At 48.5% G+C, this 7669-nt stretch overlaps 1 protein-coding gene across 1 annotated transcript in view; it reads right to left on the bottom strand.

Moving 5' to 3' along the window:
• SEMA7A (semaphorin 7A (John Milton Hagen blood group)) overlaps window positions 1-7669 on the bottom strand; it is a 196156-nt gene that overhangs the window by 153263 nt on the left and 35224 nt on the right. The gene's annotated exons all lie outside the window — the stretch shown is intronic.

The following is a 7669-nucleotide window of genomic DNA, read 5'->3' as shown; positions in this document are numbered from 1 at the left end:
ACTTTTCCCATCCTAGCCATTCAGCAAACAAGCATTCTTGTTTGTGGAGAAAGAATATTCAACTCATGGTAGAATGGATAGAATTTTGGACTTGGAGAGATAAGGAAAACTGGGTTCAAATCCTATTTCTGATAAATACAGACTGTGAAACCCTAGAAAAGTCATTTAATTTTTTCTGAGCCTCAGTTTCCTCATTTGGAAAAATAGGGGGTTAGACTAGATAGATAGCCTGAGGTCCCTTCTTGCTCTACATCTATGATCCTAGGAACTGGAAAGTTTTAAGTGACCATGGAATGAGATAAAACATTTATTAAGTACTTAATGTATGCCAGTTGCTGTGCTAAGTGTATAATAGAACTAATAAAGAACATAAAAACAGAGCAAGGTTCTCAGACTGAAGTGTTGTTCAGGTCCATGGAAATAGAATAGATGAATGAGGGTTCAGAGCTGTCAAGGAAAGCATTGGATGGGAAGAGAGGCCCTCAAGAATTGGTACTAATCAGTCCAACCCATCTGATTTAATATGCATTTCAAAAATGCCATAACTATCAAAACACCTTGTTTACAGACAGATGAAATAAATTGGTTCCAACCAAATTAAAAAAAATGAACTGGTAGTAATTAGAATCATAGGCACAGCTGGAAGTGGCTTTGGGAATTCTCTTAACCCTTCCTCTACAGCAAATGATAGTAGATAAGTCTTTGAGAGTTATCAGAGGCTGAGGAGTAAGTGAATTTGTCCTTGATTAAATATGATGGTAAAGAAGAAGAGGAGGAGGAGGAGGAGGAGAAATGGAAGGAGGAAAATTTGAACCCAGGTCCTCCTGACTCAGATTCAGCTTGCTATCTAGTAACCATGCTGCCTCTCTGAGAGAGACCTCTGGAATCATTTAATCTACCCCCTTTTTCTACATATTTGGAAACTGAGGACCAAAGGAGACACAGCTAGATCTTGGCCATACAGTTAATGGCAGGGCCAAGCTTAGAAGGGGGGTCTCCAGACACCCAGCCCAGTTCTCTTTCTACCAGACTACACACAGAGATCACAATCGACATCTTAGAATCTCAGAATGAAAAGGGACCTCAGAGATCGCTGCGATCAGCCCCCAGCGGGATGGAAATGCCTTCTATGAGATCCCTGATCAGCGCTCCTCAAGCTTTCATGCTACAATCTCTGGGCTTTTCCTACTGATTTTCTCACTATCTCCTGATATCCCATTCCACTTCTGGGTCCTCCAGGGATGAATGAGGACATTATCTCTCATGTGGTCAGGAGGCCAGGATTCGAGTCTCTGATCTGCCACTAGCTAGTTATGTATGTGTCTTTGGGCAAGTCATTTACCCTTTGGGGACCTCATTCTGGCTTACAGCAGTGAAGAAAGCACTTTGTAAAGGGCCATATAAATGTGCACTATATTACATGTATAACCCAGATCTAGTTCTTGCCAGCTCCAGGAAGGGGGAGGGAAGGGAAGGAGACGATTTGATCATATAACTTCAGGAAAACTTGTGTGGAAATTTATTACACGTAATTGGTAAAAAAAAAAAAATAAAAATAAGTAAATAAATGTGCATAATTACTATTGTTACAGTTACTGGGTCAAAGAGGAGAAGAAACAGCATACCAAGTGGCTAGAACAGCATAGGCAAAGACACAATGGTGAGAAAGAACCTGGTATGTATAGACAACAGAGGAACTCTCCTGGCTGGAAGGGAAGGATGATGTGTTGGAGAACAGTGGAGAAGGGGGATGGAGCCTTGAAGGTCAGGCACAGACAATAGGGAGCCATTATCAATTCTTGAAGGAGAAGGGAAAGGAGGAACAAGAGAATGAGATTAGTGCCTTGGAAAACTCAGAAAATACTTTTTTTTGTCATTTATCTTGGTTTTTTTTTAAGAGATTAGCCTGATAACTATATGTATCTTCAGGATTATCTAGGAGGGTTCTTTGATCCTAAAAGCTTTTGGGGTATCCTCCAGAGGAAGGAAACCTGCCTAACCTGCCCTGTGGGTGCTGGGCACCATACGATATAAAGAAAGTCACCCAGCCTGACTTCTGGTGGCTTCCAGTTGCAGTTTTCAGCCCTGGGCCAGCTCCAAGGCCAGGAATGCGTAGAACACATGCAGAGACCATATAGCATTCGTTCCCATCTCTGGGACTCCCATCAGCCAGCCAGAAGGCCTGTCAGCCTTCTCCCCTCCTATCCAAAGCCTCCCTGGAGACGGCCCGCCGGCCCAGACGGTACCCACAGCACGAATGCCAAGCAGAGAGATGGCAGCCGGTGCCAGCCTGCCCACAGATGCTCCCCCAAGTCCTCTCCCCTCCCCCACAACATATGGACTATGGGGGAAGAGTTGGGGAGGGGGAAGGAGGGAGGCGTCACAAAAGATAGGGCTTCCTCTAGCCTGGGAAGACAGACTTTCCTTCCTAAGCACTCCAGAGGGGAGAGGTAGGGTGCGGGGAACCATTAGAGGCTGTAAAGTGAGGGAACAAGGAAGCTTCTATCAGGATACAGTCAAAGCCTCCCCCACCTGCAAACTGGGGCCAAGAGGGGCTGTTTTTCAGGGACCCTTTGAGGGCCCAGACAGTGTCGCCACCATCTCCCTTCAGCTCTTCCCCTCCTCCACTCCAATCATCCCCCCAAACTACTGTCTGAACCCAGCTCCCTTCTCCCCCTGCCTAGGGCAGAATGGTCTCTGAGCTTCCCAGAATTCCAAAGCCCAGTGGGACTGGCTGATTCTACTAAATATCATGGAGAGCCTCAGGGTGGGCATCCATCACCAGAGCCCACCAGGGAGATGGTCCTGGTCTTGGGGCTCCCTCGGCTCCAGATTTCCCCCCTCCCCTGGCCCACTTCCTCCAGGGAGCCTCCACTGACTTCTTTTACCTTTTCTGAGCCTGTCTAAATACCTGACTCATACTGCTCTCCAAATGTTCTCCCTTGGTTCCAAGGGCTGGGCATGTTCCCCCAACCAGATTGGGGACTCCCAGAAAGCAGGCACTGGGGTCCTCCTCCTCCTCCTGGCTCTCCCACAAGGCTGAGCATAAGAAAAGGAGACAGGGAGGTGCCGAGGGTCCTCCAGAAAGGCTTGCTGGTTGCCAGGTGGGCTGAGGAGGGTTCATTATCACTGGCTCCTGAAGGAGGGCCAGGGTCACCAGAGTGGCTGCCTGTGCCTTTAAAAGCAGAAGGGCTGACTGGGCAAGATGGAAGGTTCTGACCAAAGAGGAAATGGTAGATTTGTTCCCTCCGGGGAGAAAATGTATCTTCTTCACTTTGCAAGATAGCCAGAGCTGAGAGCTGAGCAGGCAGGATCTGGACAAAGAGACTGAGCTCGGAGGCCAGAGTGCCAGCTCGGCAACTGACCAGCCTTATGACCTTGGGCAACTCGGGGTAACTGCGTGAGCCCACTTCTTTATCTGTGCAATGGGAATGATTCTTCTCTAGGAACAAAAGATGACAAGATCACAGGCTTGGGTATGGGAGAGGTCACTAGGACCAACCACTTCGCTTTCTAGAGGAAGCCTCTGAAGCCCAGGGAGATAGTAACTAGTCCAGTGTTACTCAGTCCATCCATTGGTAGAGTCAGAATTTGAACCTGGGTCCTTTGGACTCCAAATCCTAAACCCTTCCCCTCTGTCTTAAGAGAAGCCTGTCTTCAGCCATGGCCCCCTTCCCTCATTGTGACTGGTCCTTGGATAGTGGTACAAAGTCAGGAAGACTCATCTTTGTGAGTTCAAATCTAGCCTCAGACACGTAGCACCTGAATAATCCTGTTTGCCTCAGTTTCCTCATCTGGAAAATGAGCCGAAGAAGGAAATGATGAACCAGTCTAGTATCTTTGCCAGGAAAACCCCAAGTGGAGTCATGAAGAGTCAGACCAGGTTGACAAAAAACTGACAGCAGCAGCAGCATCCTTCCTTTCCTCAGGTCACGTTCATTCTCTAAGCCCGAGCCCTGCAGAGGGAATGATTGTTCTTTCCTCTGAGAAAGAGATCTCAGACTTCAGCAGAGGATGGGGAGGGATTTTCAGGGGAAAGAAACCCTCTGAGGGGCCAGGAAGCACAGCCTGTAGGCTGTCACAGGCTCTGCACCCCGAGAGAGAGCCAGACCCCAGAAGGGCTCTGAACTGACCAGTCTCCCTGGAGTCCTCAGGAACAAAGCCACCCTAGACTGGTCCCCATAGCTAATAATAACAGAATAACTTCTTCTCCACTGGCAAGGGGGTAGAGGTAGGTAGGGTATCCAGGCAGGTAACCACCAAACCCTTCCTGGCCACAAGCCCTAGCACCTCCCCTGGTGGGACAGAAAGTCTCTTTAAGAGCCTCAGTGGTCCCATGAGGTCTTGGAGATGATTCACTCATCATGGAGTTGAGGCTAGCAGAGCATCGAACTGCAGGTGGTCAGGGAGATTCATCCTAGCCCGGACAGACATGATTCCTCTTTAGTCCCTTGCTGTCCACATGACCCAAGGCCCTGCTGATGCAATCTGAACCCCGTGCCATCTGGTCCACAGTTAGCCCAAACCCACCATAGGATAAGAACCTATAAGATATGGAAATTGCTGCAATGCCATTCTCTCATGGACGAATCTACTTTCTAGTTGTCTGATCAAACTGCCTCCCCATCCCCTTGTTTCCTCATCTGAAAAATGAGGGGTTTGGACAAGGTGCCCCCCACTAAGATTCCTTCCAACTCTGATGTTACAGGTAACTCCTACCAATTCCTAGAACTCCCCCTACTCATTTTCCTACTTCCTACACTGACCTCACTTAAAGTATTGACCACTAGAGCCCAGTAGGATTCATTTCATAAAATCACAGGATTCCGAGCTAGAGAGGACTTTAGATGACAGCGATAATAATAGCTCCTGTTCATATGGCATTTTTCAAATATTACCTAAGCGACTTACTGGGGTCACACAGCTAATAAATTGTCTGAGATGGGATTTGAACTCGGGTCTAACTGACTCCAGGTCCATTGTCCCATTCATTGTGCTGCCTTAGAAGTCATCTAGCCATAGGATCTCAGATATAGAACTAGAAAGAACCTTGGAGGCCATCTAGTCCAAGCCTATCATTTTTCAGTTGGGGAAACTGAGGCCATGGGAAGTCTACGTGATTTACCCAAGGTCACAGCAGTCTAATGAACAGCCAGGACTAGAACTCAGATCTTCTGACTCTAAACCCATATTTCTTCTTTCTTTTTTTTTTTTAAAAACCCTTACCTTCTGTCTTGAAATCAAATACTATATATTGGCTCCAAGACAGAAGACTGGTAAGGGCTACACAGTGTGGGTCAAAGTGACTTGTCCAGGGTCACACAGCTATCTGAGGTCAGATCTGAACCCAGGAACTCCCATCTCTAGACCTGCCCCTCAATCCACTGAGCCACCCAGCTGCTCCCCCATTCCAAGGCTTTCAAAACTGAACCAACAACCTCTCACAAGAGCCTGTGCTCTGGGGCAAATCTCCTCCCCTTCATTGGGTGAGAGGGCAATAGGAGCTAAGGAGCTGAGTCAGTCACTAAAGGCCAATGAGGAAAAGAAAAACACTGTCACTGGCCAGTTGTCTCATGGTCCCCAACCCCCACCAGCCCTTATTCAAAGTTCTGTAAATCTCCAGCAATGGGGCAAGAGGTTGGGGACGAGATCGTTAAGTCTTCAGATGACTCCCAGAACAGAAGCATCAGGGTTTCTGTGGCTGAGCCATGGACAGCTATGGAGGTCCTAGGCTGCCCCTAAATTGAGGGCTTCTGACAGATTGGAAGCCCTGGGCAGCTCAGCAGTGAATTGCTGCTCCTTCTTTCCTTCCCTCTTGGAGGGTAAAATTAGACTGGAAGGATTTAGGTTTCCTGACTCAGCTCCCTGCCGTCTCCACTTTCATCCACAGTCACCAAGCTGAGGCACAAGTTCCCCCTGACACCCTCCTCCTGGGAGCTGGGCCTGGGATCCAGACTGTCTGCAGGAGGGGCCCCCCCTCCAGCCCTTACTAAATGTAGGCTCATCCTTCTGCCCCACTAAGGCCAGGAGAAAAACAGCTGAATCTGTGTCTGGAAGATGCTGAGCCATTTCCCAGGAGCATTTCCTACAGCTTGTCCCATCTTAAGAGGTGACTGACCACAAGAGCAACCTCGTAGCCTTTCCCATGGCCCAAACCCCCCAGAGGAGGTTCTGGCCCCCAGCCTGGAGCCCAGGAGCACTTTCATCTCACCACAGATTGTAGCCCAGGTGGTACTAAACCCTGGGTTAGCCAATGGAGACAGAGGGTGGAAAATACATAGATTTCCAACCTTGGAGAGCCCCTCTATAATGAAGCCAGGCTTCATATCCCAAAATGCTCCAAGAACACTGGCAGATAACAGTGAATATGGTGCAGACCGTCCCACTCAGGAGATTTGGGGTAAAGGAACAATATTAATAATCCTTGGAAATGGAGCCTTACATTTTTCATAGCATTTCCAAATCCATTATCTTATTTGGGTCCCACAACACTCCTGTGAGGCAGGCAGGGCAGGCATCATTAACCCCACTGATGAGGAAATGGAGACCCACAGAGATTAAGTGAATTGTTCAAGGTCGAAGAACTATTTAGGTGTTGAGACAAAACCAGAAACCAGGTTTCACAGTAGAGTGAGGGCTGGATCTGAAATCAGAAAATCTGGGTTCAAATCCTGACGTTGCTACTTATTCTCTGAATGGTCTTAGGCAAACAGCTCAGCCTCGAGTTCCTTGCACCTGTTTTTGTCCAATGAGAAGGCTGGATTCTGGCTCTATATTTGTGATCCTGTGAATCCTGGTTCAACAGTGAGTATGAGAGGAAGGGGTATGAAAGGGGAAAGGTAATCCAGGAAGGCTTTCTGGAGGAAGAACAGCAATTGATGGGAGCTGATACAGGAAAGGCAACATGGGCATGTTCAAGAGAAGCAGGAGATGACACCAGTTTGGGGGGGAGGAGTGAACAAGGACCCCGGCTCATCCCTCTGCTCTTGGCCCCTGTTCACCCAGCCAGCCAGAGCTCAAAAGGCTCGATTGTTCCCTACAGAAGCACCCAGCAGCAGGATGAATGTAAGAATGAGCAGCTTTGTTCCTTTCGGGATGAGGAGGGGAGGGGGTGGCCATCGCACCCTGGGTGATCTGCCTGGAACCCAAGTAAAGAAGAGGGCAACAGGGAACCAGAAATCCCTGAGTCCAACAAACCCAGCTGGCCTCATCCCTCGGAAGGAGGGGCCGAAATACCAGGGAGCTCCCGGTGTCCTTTGGAGCCCCTTGGTTATGTAGGGAAGCCCCAGACATCTGCCACCTGGCCTTCGCCATCAACAAGGAGGGAACCCTGAGCCTGGAAAGGAAGGAAAATGGCTCCATAGATAAGAGTGTCAGCTCTGCTCCTGCTGCTGCTGAACACTTATTGTGCCCTCTGTGATCACTCTGTAGTGGTGCTGGCAGGGGCTGGGTTTTATTAGTTATTAAATTTAGATCCCTGCTGCCTCCCACCCCCTCCACCTCACTGTTAGAAACACAGAGAAAGAAATCACCTAAAAAACTCACTGAAATAAATAGGCCAATGCGTTTACGGCTACTGTCCTTCCTATCGGACCTCAGGCTACCCTGGTCCCAAGGGAATGAGAGGGGTCCAGCTTCATTGGACTCATAAAGATTTGGATTTTAGTCC

This window comes from Gracilinanus agilis, chromosome 2 (assembly GCF_016433145.1).
Source record: "Gracilinanus agilis isolate LMUSP501 chromosome 2, AgileGrace, whole genome shotgun sequence".
NCBI lineage: Eukaryota > Metazoa > Chordata > Mammalia > Didelphimorphia > Didelphidae > Gracilinanus > Gracilinanus agilis.
This window is presented reverse-complemented; position numbering and strand designations above follow the sequence as displayed.